The sequence below is a fragment of the Cannabis sativa genome, chromosome 6, assembly GCF_029168945.1.
Source record: "Cannabis sativa cultivar Pink pepper isolate KNU-18-1 chromosome 6, ASM2916894v1, whole genome shotgun sequence".
In the NCBI taxonomy this organism is placed as follows: domain Eukaryota; kingdom Viridiplantae; phylum Streptophyta; class Magnoliopsida; order Rosales; family Cannabaceae; genus Cannabis; species Cannabis sativa.
The window spans coordinates 70,293,524-70,306,847 of record NC_083606.1 but is presented as its reverse complement, the minus strand read 5'-3'; positions in this window follow the sequence as shown (position 1 = coordinate 70,306,847).

Genomic DNA, 13,324 nt, shown 5'->3' with positions numbered 1-13,324 from the left:
TAATTACTTTTGATTCCAAGTATTTATTTTGTAACAATGAAAAAAAATATATATTTACCACATATTAAAATAATCACTTTAAAATAAGTTGAATAGGTACTAATCTTGAGTCAAAATAGTTAATGATAAAGTTAAAATTTTTCAATTCTGTAGTTGGGTTTCTCAATGTATCTCAACCTCTTCCCTCAATATATGCATCAATGGTGGTCCAGTTGGTAAGATCCTTCCTTCTTGTGGCATTCGTCAAGGGGACCCGTTATCTCCCTATCTGTTTATCTGTGCAGCGGAAGTGCTGTCCAGACTGCTGGAGGAAGAGTTAGGAAAAGGAAGTATCCATGGTATTAAATTAAGTAGAGGGGGCCCGGTGCTATCCCATGTTTTCTTTGCTGATGACCTAATTCTGGTTGGTCGTGCTAATTTAAATGAGGCCAAAGGTTTTTGGAATTGTATTGAGAAGTTTTGTGAGTAGTCTGGTCAGAAGGTCAATAAACTTAAGACCTCCATATTCTTTAGCAAGAATACCCCTGATGGCATGAGGAGAGGAATTAAGGAAGCTCTGGGCATAAAGTCTCCTGAAGGGGTTACTAAGTATTTGGGATTACCCCTATTCAGATCTAGACAAAACGATGCTGACTTTAACTTCATCCTGGACAATCTTACGTCCAAGTTGCAAGGCTGGAAGGCCAAAACATTATCAAAAGCCGGTCGGGCTACTCTCATTAAGTCGGTGGGCTTGTCTATGCCTATCTATGCCATGCAAACGACCAAATTGTCAAATCGCCTTGTGAATCGGATTGATGGCCTAATTCGTGATTTCTGGTGGGGTTTTGAGAAAGGAAACCATGGTATTCATCTTAGAGCCTGGGATAAACTTTGCCTTCCCAAATCGTTGGGAGGCCTTGGTTTTCGAAAAACAAAGGAAATGAATCTTGCTTTTTTGGCTAAGTGGGGCTGGAACTTATTAACAGGCAAGCAGTCGTTATGCTCTAAGATTCTGGAGGCTAAGTACCTGAGGGGGAGAGATTTTCTCACCAGCAGTTATAAAGATTCTGACTCCTGGTTTTGGAAGAATGTAGTTAAAGCAAGCTCCATCCTTCGGAAAGGGGCGTGTAAAAGGGTGGCAGATGGCAGAAATACTAGTATCTGGAGGGATCCTTGGATCCCTCACTTGAAAGGTTTCGTTCTGAAACCAAAAGAAGGTGTGGTGAAGGATAACAATTGTGTTGCTGACCTCTTGACACCCAGGGGGGGTGGGATATGGGAAAGCTTCATAGTCTCTTCGACCATGAGACCATTTCGGCTATTCTCAAGGATGGAATTCCTTCTGGGACTGGCAAGGACAGTTGGGTTTGGACTTTGGAAAGTAATGGGCACTTCTCTTCTAAATCAGCTTATCTTGCCCAAGCTTTGGAGAGAGCGCCCTACTGTGATGTCGCTCCTTCACTCTGGAATAAACTCTGGAATAGTAAGATTATGGAGCGCTAAAAGGTTCTTTGGTGGTGTATCCTCTCAAATGCCCTTCCGGTAAGAGCTGTCATTAGTAGGAGATTTGCGATTGATGATTCCAATTGTCCCCTCTGTGGAAGGGGGGAGGAAACCTTGGAGCACCTCTTTCTAACTTGTGATGTGGCGATGCACTTGTGGCGTTCGTCACCTTGGGGTATCTTTCCAGTGAGTGATTCTGGTATTCGAGTTTGGGACTGGGTGAAGTTCATATGGAGCCTTAATAATAGAGGCGTTAGAGCTGAGGATGTTTTTCTCTATGCGTCTATTGTTGTTGACAATATCTGGCGGATGCGTAATGATGCGGTTCACAACAATAACCCTCCGGATATTTTGAAATCTATTGCCATTATTTGCTCTTCTTTTGCAGAGATTCATACTACCATTGTGCCTAGTCCTTCGCCATTGGCGAGGGATAGCTGGATCCCACCACCTCTGGAGTGGATCAAACTTAACTGTGATGTTCGTGTGGGCTTAGAGAGTATGTGTACAGCTGTTGTTGCAAGGAATCATTTGGGAAGGGTGGTGAGTGTTTATACATCTCGGTTGGACTTCTCAAATGCTCTTTGTGGCGAAGCTGCGGCCTGCTGCTTGGCGATGTCCGTTGCGATGGAGCTCCAGCTTAAGTGTAACACCCTAACTATCTTAGGCGTATTACGTGATTTTTAAACGTACTGTGCAGCTCGTTGCTAATCAACGAGGTTTATGGAAAAACGTGATTAATTAAAATTTTGCTTTTTCATTAAACTTATAAACCGTTTTACAAAAAGTCTCGGGATCCCGATTTATAAAAATATTTACAAACGTTTTAACTGTTCAACTTTTACATCAAAATAAAGTCGTCTAACGACAGTTACAAAAATCTCAGCCCTGCTGTCCCGAGGATCGTACGCTCCAGGCCTAACCGCCCCGACATGTACAATCTCATATGCTCGGTCACGGTCCATCAGCTACAGCCTTGCCTTTACCTACACATGAACGTAAACTGTGAGTCGACAGACTCAGTAAGAAAAGCATACTAATATCATACATAAAACTAACTGCCGTGTCCAACACGATACTGAGTCCCGCTACTGCCATGTCCAACATGGTACTGAGCACTACTGCCATGTCCAACATGGTACTGAGTTTTGAACGTTCAGGGGACGGTACTATTGACTAGTATCCTCCTGATCGGTCGAGCCGGTCATACTCCGCTTGGTCATACTCCGGCTGTACCGACGGGATAGGTCAATAGCACCGAACCACCAACCAAATGTCAGCCTGATCGGTCGAACCGGTCATACTCCGGCTGCTGGTCATACTCCAGCCTGTACCGACGTGACAGGGTTGGATGGTTCGAAGCCTAAATACATAACTAATGTAATCTAGCAGGCTTCCTACATGCACGCTAAACATGTAATCTACATATGCATACTGTTATACTAATCTTACTTGGATTTCGATTTCAGGTGTGCCGGTCAACTGACCGGCCCCGAAGCCGAACGGCGGATTCGGCTCCTAAACCATAAAAATCACAACGCTATAAGTGACACGCTAAATCACTTCCCGGGGACTAAAACTTGAAACTAAAAGTTTCCCTATCGATAAAAAGCATGGCAATACCCCTAAAAACCCAAAAACGAGGAAAACTAGGGTTCTGAAAAATCCCCCAACCCGTGACGGTTGCCCAACCGAAATTCCGGTTCGGGAAATTTCGAACCCCCATCCGAATTCCGGATGCTCAACCGAATTCGGTTCCTCGCGAGCAACAACCATAAAATCTCATAACTTGACCAATTCGACCCCAATTGGTCCCAAACTTTCCAGACCTGTTCTAAATACCCTAAAGAACAAATCCAAGGCAACAAACCTACCCAGAAACCACAAATACAAAATTTGCCATTGGAGCTCAAGCTTTGAGTTCCAAACTCAAGCTTGAGCAAACCACCTAAACAAGCATGCAAACCAACTTAATTCAACATAACTAAGCATAATATCACCTCTGCAAACTAACAAGAACAACAGCAACAACACAGAAAATAATCACAACATTTTCCTTCCAAAATTCATACTTTTTCCCATAAAAACTAAAAGCTTAACAATCTAACCTACATGCTTTCAACATAGCTTAATTCCTATCAATTTAACATGCTTTGAACCACATAAAATAACCACAGAAAGCAGCAGCAACAACATCTAAAACAACATGCATGCATCATCACTTTTCATCATTTTTCTCAAGCAAATTAAAGAGGAAGAGTTAGAATTTACATACCACAACCTAGAGTTCACAATTAGGATGAATTTAGCTTTTAGAATTGAAGAAAAACCCAGCTTAGAACCCCTTGTTTCAGCCGAAAAAGAGAGAGGAAAAGGAAGAGAGTTTTCTTTTGAAACTTTCAATTTTTGACTAAGTGTTGGAAAAGAGAGGAAAAGGATTTTTCAAGCATATATTAACATTTTATTAAATCCATTTCAGCCAAAAGATTATTTAAAAATAAACATTTAATTCATTTATTAAATCATATAAGACAAAACACTAATGGGGCAAAAAGACCATTTTGCCCCTCCTCCATAAAATCACATAAATCATACTAAAGGGGTATTTTTGGGACATTCTAAATTCCCGGCCATTCCCGACATTCCCAATGTCTAAAACCCGTCCCCAAAATACTAACATACTAAGTTGTGATTTCTACTGAGCCAAACGCCGCGTTCTAAAATACCGGACACCGGAAATGCGAAATATAAAAGCTACTGATAACATACTCATGCATATCTGAATTCCATAAATATCAATACTAAATTATTTAAATGGCTATAAATAATTTCATGATTAACATAAATAACTGCTAATTAACTGCTAATTTCCAAATTAACTAAGCGGGCTTTACAACTATCCCCCCCTTAAAAAGGATTTCGTCCCCGAAATCTAACCTGAATAACTCTGGATATTGAGCTCGCATATCTGACTCTAGCTCCCAGGTGGCTTCTTCCACCTTACTGTTTCTCCAGAGAACCTTGACCAACGCTATGGTCTTATTCCGAAGGACTTTATCCTTTCTATCCAGGATCTGCACTGGCTGTTCCTCATAAGACATATCGGATCGAAGTGAAGGCTCTCATAGCGAGTATATGAGAGGGGTACGAAACGTATTTTCTCAACATTGAGACATGAAATACGTTGTGCACTGCTGATAAAGCTGGAGGCAATGCTAACCGATATGCCACTTGACCTATCTTCTCGAGAATCTCGAAAGGTCCTGTAAACCTAGGGCATAACTTGCCTCTTTTTCCGAAACGTTTAATCCCCTTCATCGGAGATACTCGCAAAAACACATGGTCCCCTACTCGGAACTCAACATCCCTACGTTTCGGATCTGCGTAACTCTTCTGTCTGCTCTGTGAGGCAAGCATTCTAGCTTTTATCTTTTCTATTGCCTCATTGGTCCGCCGAACCGACTACGGACCTAGGTATTTCCTCTCCCCTGTCTCATCCCAGTGGATAGGGGATCTACATTTTCTACCGTACAACAGTTCGTAGGGTGCCATCCCTATCGTACTCTGGTAACTGTTGTTGTATGAAAATTCTATTAACGGTAGATATTTGCTCCATGAACCCTCAAAGTCCATAACACAGGCTCTCAACATATCCTCCAATATCTGAATTGTCCTTTCGGACTGACCATCTGTCTGAGGATGGAATGCTGTACTGAATTTTAGCTTCGTACCCATTGCCCGTTGCAAACTTTGCCAAAATTTGGAGGTGAATTTCGGATCCCTGTCCGAAACTATAGACTTCGGTACCCCGTGAAGTCTCACTATCTCTTTGACGTACGGTTACGCCGATCCACTGTAAATGTTGTTCTAACCGGCAGAAAATGAGCAGATTTCGTAAATCGATCCACCACTACCCAGATGGAGTCATACATACCCGTGGTCCTAGGTAACCCGACCACAAAATCCATCGCAATATCCTCCCATTTCCATTCTGGTAGGGTTAGAGGTTGCAACAACCCTGCTGGTCTCTGATGTTCAGCCTTGATCTGCTGACACGTGAGGCATCTCGAAACGAATTCTACCAAATTCTTCTTCATACCGCTCCACCAGAAGTACGGTTTCAAATCTTGGTACATCTTGGTGGTGCCGGGATGCAGAGAGTATGGGGTAGAATGAGCCTCCTCAAAAATCTCATTTCTCAAGTCCACACTGCTCGGGACACAAACCCTGGCTTTATACAAAAGCATCCCACTATCTGACACTGAAAAGTCTTTGGCTTGACCAGCCAATACCTCATCTCGGATCTTCACTAACTCCGGATCTATCGTCTGAGCAACTTTTATTCTTTCTAACAGATCAGATTGCAGCGTTAAGTTGTGAAGCTGACCTACCACAAACTCAATGCTGGATCTAACCATATCCTCTGCTAGCTGAGGTGAGATCTGAACCATGCTAGCCACTTGCCCGGGACCCTTTCTGCTCAGGGCATCGGCCACTACATTGGCTTTCCCGGGATGGTAAAGGATCTCACAATCATAATCCTTCACTAATTCCAACCAACGCCTTTGTCTCATGTTCAAATCTTTCTGAGTAAAGAAATACTTGAGACTTTTATGGTCGGTATAGATCTCGCACTTCTCCCCATACAGGTAATGCCGCCAAATCTTCAGTGCAAAAACCACTGCGGCCAATTCTAAATCATGAGTCGGGTATCGCTGTTCATAATCCTTTAACTGACGGGAGGCGTAAGCAATAACCCGATCGGCTTGCATCAATACGCACCCCAAACCTTGTTTGGATGCGTCACAGTAGACCACGAACTTCTCCTCGTCCGAAGGCAAAGCTAGTACCGGAGCAGTAATCAATCTCTGTTTCAGCTCCTGAAAACTAACTTCGCATTTATCTGACCAGATAAATCGCTGATTCTTCTTTGTAAGCTCGGTTAGGGGCATTGAAATTTTGGAGAACCCCTCCACGAACCTACGGTAGTACCCAGCTAATCCCAAAAAGCTTCTGATCTCTGTCGCTGTCTTCGGTCTCGGCCAATCCCTGACGGATTCGATCTTCCCGGGATCCACCTTGATCCCGTCCTTACCCACAATGTGTCCTAGGAAGGACACCTGAGACAACCAGAACTCACATTTCTTGAACTTGGCGTAGAGTCTATGTTCTCGAAGTCGTTGCAGTACCATTTGAAGATGTAACTCATGCTCCTCTTCTGACTGAGAGTACACGAGGATGTCGTCGATAAACACAATCACACAGATATCGAGGAAATCCTTGAATACTCTATTCATCAGGTCCATGAATGCTGCAGGAGCGTTGGTTAGTCCGAATGACATAACCAGAAACTCGTAGTGTCCATACCTAGTGCGGAAAGCCGTCTTTGGAATGTCCTCCTCTCGGATTCTCAACTGATGATAACCCGAGCGGAGATCAATCTTAGAAAAGACCGTCTTCCCCTGAAGCTGATCGAACAAGTCATCGATCCTAGGTAATGGATATTTATTCTTCACCGTCAGCTTGTTCAACTCTCTGTAGTCGATGCACATTCTCATAGATCCATCCTTCTTCTTCACGAACAAAACCGGGGCTCCCCAAGGTGACACACTGGGCCGAATGAACCCTATGTCAAGCAACCCTTGGAGCTGAATCTTTAACTCCTTAAGTTCAGCTGGAGCCATCCTATACGGGGCTTTGGAAACCGGATCCACCCCTGGTGCCAAGTCAATCACGAAGTCAATCTCCCACTGAGGTGGTAACCCTGGAAGTTCTTCGGGAAAAACGTCCAAAAATTCCCGAACCACACTGATGTCCTCTGGCCGAATGGTGTCTGGCCGAGTGGTGTCCACCACCACGGCCAGAAACCCTAAGCACCCCCCGTGCAATAATTCTCTCGCTGACATAGCCGAGATCACCGGGATCCGAGATCCCTGAACCGAACCCACAAACACGAACGGTTCTTCACTTTCCGGTTGGAAGACCACCATCTTCCTCTTACAGTCAATGCTCGCCGAATACTTAGATAGGAAATCCATTCCTAAAATAATATCAAATTCGACTAAGCTCATCTCTATCAGATCAGCGCTTAACTCTCTACCATCTATCCTGATCGGCATAGACCTAATCCACCTATTGGAGATAACCAATTCTCCGCCAGGTAACAGGGTTCCAAACCCTGATTCATATCTATCAAAGGGTCTACCCAACTTACTAAAGACTCTGGCCGCCACATAAGAACGTGTAGCCCCAGAATCAAACAGCACTGAATAAAACGAGTTGCTAATAAAGAGCTGACCTGTAACAACTGATGGGCTGGCATCTGCATCAGCCTGCGTGATAGCGAACACCCTGGCTGGAGTGGGTATCGCTGGAGCTCTCGGTGCCTCTGACCGGAGCTGGGGACATTCCCTCTTGAAGTGCCCGGGCATGCCACAATGAAAGCATCCCTGCCCCTTGCACTCTCCCCGATGGTGCCTCTTGCAGCTAGGGCACTCGGGGTAGGAGAATCGGGTCTCAGTACCACCAGGACGACTCCCTCTGTTCTGGTTCCCCCGGAACCTCTTGTTCTGACTCGAGCCGCCGGAAGCAGTGGGTGCCCTCTTCCTCTGATCAATGGCCGAACCACTACTCCCCTGCTGAAGCCTGATGCAGGAGGGGTAGGAGCCCCGCCACCAATCGGAGTACTGGCTGATTCTGACATACACCCCACTGCGCCCTCAGCTCGCAGTGCCTTCTCCACCATCTGAGCATAGGTGGTGCTGTCGTCAGTGGTAATCATCAGGTCATGCCTGATCTTGGGACTCAACCCGTCCAAATACTTCTCCTTCCTGCTGAAGTCGGTCGGCACAATTCCCGAGGCTAACCTCGCCAACCGGTCAAACTGAGTAGTATACTCAGTGACACTCATGTTCTCCCGCTGGGTCAGGTGAACGAACTCTTTCCTCTTGGCGCTTCTGACCGCCTCATTATAGTATTTCGCGTTGAAGAGTTCTTGGAACCTTTCCCAGGTCATGGTGGTGACATCGTGAATCTGAGACACCATGTCCCACCATACCAGGGCATCCTCCTGGAACTGAAATGTGGCGCACACCACTCTGTCGTTACCGGTGACACCCATGAAGTTCAAGATTCTGGTGATCACCGTAAGCCACTGCTCGGCTTTCGATACATCTGGACCTCCCAGGAATACCGGAGGTGCTTGTTTCCGGAACCGCTCATACAATGGTTCCAATCTATGGGCCGCCACCACTATCTCGGCCTGGGCAGCAGGGGCAGGTGCCACTGGAACTACTGGCACTGGAACTGCAGGAGCACCCTGCTGTCTCAACCTCTGAATCTCGAGGTCTTGTTCTTCGATCCGGGCTTGCATCACCGCAAACCGCAACTCCCAGTTCGGGGCTCCCTGATCGGCTGGGGGAGCCTGGGCAGCCTGTGGCGGGTCCTCAACACCCCGACCACGAGCCCTTCCTCGGGGACCTCTACCTCGGCCCCTAGCAGGTGGGGGAAACCGAGCTCCCTCTCCCTGATTCGACCCCACGGAGTTGCCCCGACTCCTGGTAGTCCGCCTGGCGTCCATCTAGTTAGAACCGCCTGCGAAACCAAGAGTTGGCATATCAGGTCGTATTCAAGGCGAGCTTACTAATGCCGCTTAATTTGGAAATTAGAAATGAAACATGCGCCTATTCTACTATCAGGCTACTAACATGCTTCCTAACAGGCTTTTCTTTTTCATAACTGAATAAAATAAACTACTAAAGCAATAAAGGCTTACTGAACCGTGAACCGAGCTAACTGCTGATGATGATTGTACATGTCGTGACGATCTTCGGAAGACAACACAGCGGCTACGATACCAAATTGTAACACCCTAACTATCTTAGGCGTATTACGTGATTTTTAAACGTACTGTGCAGCTCGTTGCTAATCAACGAGGTTTATGGAAAAACGTGATTAATTAAAATTTTGCTTTTTCATTAAACTTATAAACCGTTTTACAAAAAGTCTCGGGATCCCGATTTATAAAAATATTTACAAACGTTTTAACTGTTCAACTTTTACATCAAAATAAAGTCGTCTAACGACAGTTACAAAAATCTCAGCCTCGTCCCGAGGATCATACGCTCCAGGCCTAACCGCCCCGACATGTACAATCTCATATGCTCGGTCACGGTCCATCAGCTACAGCCTTGCCTTTACCTACACATGAACGTAAACTGTGAGTCGACAGACTCAGTAAGAAAAGCATACTAATATCATACATAAAACTGACTGCCATGTCCAACACGATACTGAGTCCCGCCATGCGCCATGTCCAACATGGGACTGAGCACTACTGCCATGTCCAACATGGTACTGAGTTTTGAACGTTCGGGGGACGGTACTATTGACTAGTATCCTCCCGATCGGTCGAACCGGTCATACTCCGCCGCTGGTCATACTCCACCGTACCGACGGGATAGGTCAATAGCTCTGAACCACCAACCAAGTGTCAGCCTGATCGGTCGAGCCGGTCATACTCCATTTGGTCATACTCCACTCGTACCGACGTGACAGGGTTGGATGGTTCGAAGCCTAAATACATAACTAATGTAATCTAGCAGGCTTCCTACATGCACGCTAAACATGTAATCTACATATGCATACTGTTATACTAATCTTACCTGGATTCCGATTTCAGGTGTGCGTCCAACCCGACCGAAGCCGAACGGCGGACATCGGCTCCTAAACCATAAAAATCACAACGCTATAAGTGACACGCTAAATCACTTCCCGGGGACTAAAACTTGAAACTAAAAGTTTCCCTATCGATAAAAAGCATGGCAATACCCCTAAAAACCCAAAAACGAGGAAAACTAGGGTTCTGAAAAATCCCCCAACCGTGAGCAGACGGTTGCCCAACCGAATTCCGGTTAGGAAATTTCGAACCCCCATCCGGAATTCCGGATGCTCAACCGGAATTCCGGTTCCTCGCAGGCAGCAACCATAAAATCTCATAACTTGACCAATTCGACCCCAATTGGTCCCAAACTTTCCAGACCTGTTCTAAATACCCTAAAGAACAAATCCAAGGCAACAAACCTACCCAGAAACCACAAATACAAAATTTGCCATTGGAGCTCAAGCTTTGAGTTCCAAACTCAAGCTTGAGCAAACCACCTAAACAAGCATGCAAACCAACTTAATTCAACATAACTAAGCATAATATCACCTCTGCAAACTAACAAGAACAACAGCAACAACACAGAAAATAATCACAACATTTTCCTTCCAAAATTCATACTTTTTCCCATAAAAACTAAAAGCTTAACAATCTAACCTACATGCTTTCAACATAGCTTAATTCCTATCAATTTAACATGCTTTGAACCACATAAAATAACCACAGAAAGCAGCAGCAACAACATCTAAAACAACATGCATGCATCATCACTTTTCATCATTTTTCTCAAGCAAATTAAAGAGGAAGAGTTAGAATTTACATACCACAACCTAGAGTTCACAATTAGGATGAATTTAGCTTTGAGAATTGAAGAAAAACCCAGCTTAGAACCCCTTGTTTCAGCCGAAAAAGAGAGAGGAAAAGGAAGAGAGTTTTCTTTTGAAACTTTCAATTTTTGACTAAGTGTTGGAAAAGAGAGGAAAAGGATTTTTCAAGCATATATTAACATTTTATTAAATCCATTTCAGCCAAAAGATTATTTAAAAATAAACATTTAATTCATTTATTAAATCATATAAGACAAAACACTAATGGGGCAAAAAGACCATTTTGCCCCTCCTCCATAAAATCACATAAATCATACTAAAGGGGTATTTTTGGGACATTCTAAATTCCCGGCCATTCCCGACATTCCCAATGTCTAAAACCCGTCCCCAAAATACTAACATACTAAGTTGTGATTTCTACTGAGCCAAACGCCGCGTTCCAAAATACCGGACACCGGAAATGCGAAATATAAAAGCTACTGATAACATACTCATGCATATCTGAATTCCATAAATATCAATACTAAATTATTTAAATGGCTATAAATAATTTCATGATTAACATAAATAACTGCTAATTAACTGCTAATTTCCAAATTAACTAAGCGGGCTTTACATTAAGTATATTATCGTGGAGAGTGACTCGAGGCTAGCAATCGACGCCCTTAATGGGAAGGCGTCCCATTGGGCTCTAGAGAACTATGCCTCCTTTTGCACTAGGTCTTCTCCTCATTTCATTTGTTGTAATTTCTCGAACATTAGTAGGTCTTGTAATTTTTTGGCCCATAATGTCGCTTATTGGGCTTTTAACAACCAGATGTACGGATCCATTCTGATTGACTCCTTACCGGAGAACATTTTGTGTAATGACCGAGAGGTCTAGTATCTTTTTTTCATGTATATATCTACGCTTATTTTCAAAAAAAAAGTTAAAATTTTTCAATTAAAATTATATGGTCATCTCCAATGCAGGCAACGTGTAGCGCTATATCTATCTAACCCACTAACTATTTTTTATACAATTTAAAAATAATTTATTTAATATTTAAGAGATAATAATAATAAAAAAAAGACAGCATTGTTGTTGCTTGGCCACAATACCCATTTTTTTGTTGAAAAATGTTGAAAAGTAAAATATTTTATATGTTATGTAAAAAAAATAGCATTGGAGATGCACTAATAAATAATAAAGAAAAGAAAAATAAACAAAAAGTTACCATGCAAATGCAATAAAGAAAGAAAAGGGGAAAAAATGATAAGCACGGGCTTAAGAAAATGACAAAAAAAGAGATGATATTAATTTTTATTAGGGAAATTTACATCATTTACTAACTTTTCCAATAATTTTACAATTATATTGTGACACGCCCAATATAACATTTTTACTGTTTTTTTTTAATTTGTCAGTATACTGCCTTGATTCAAAAATATGGACATTAGTTATAGGTTTTTATATATTATGTGGCTTATAGGTGTCTTTATGAGGTTTAATCTCTTCATTTTTTAAAAAAATAGTGCTTTAAAATGGGATGATTTGACTGTTAACCAATTAATAATCTCTTAACAGTTAGCTTTTCTATTAATTAGTTTTGCTTATTTTTCGGATTAATTGGTTGTAAAGTGCTTTACTGTGTAACAGTTTTTTACTCTGCTTTTGTACTGTTCTATTGGTCTATAAATAAAGAGTACACTGCCCTGTTTTGGGCAAGTCTTTAAGATATTTTTCGTGCCCTTGTGTCTCTCTTTTCAGCTCATAGCTTCTCCTCTCAGTTCTGGTTTTTACCTTCTTCATGGTATCATTGTTCTTGACTAGCGTCAATGGAATCTTCCACCTGCGATCTTCGGGCAACAATGGCTCCCGCTGCTCCTCCTGCTTCCGCCGTTCACTGAAATCCGTTCTCTAATTCGCTGACGTCTTCCCTCACCATCAAACTTGACCGAATCAACTATCTCTCATGGAAATCACAAGTTGTCCCCACTGTTATAGGACATGATCTTGATCAGATCTTGTTCTCAGATGTAACACCAACCCCAACTCTCATCAATGGCGCTCCCAATCCCGAGTACCTGCACTGGAAAAAGAAGGACCAACTCCTCCTTTCTTGGATTCGATCCTCTATGTCTGAACCGATCCTCGCTTCCGTAGCCACATTCACCACTTCATCTTCGGTTTGGAGGGCTCTTGAACAAAGATTTTCAAGCCAAACCAAGGATCGGCTCCTACAACTCAAAGGTAATTTCTCAAGACTTCAAAAAGGAAATTCACCTATTGCTGAATATGTGGAAAAGGCTCAAGCTACTGTCGATGCACTAGCAATTTCTGGCTCACCAGTTTCTACTCAAGATTTGG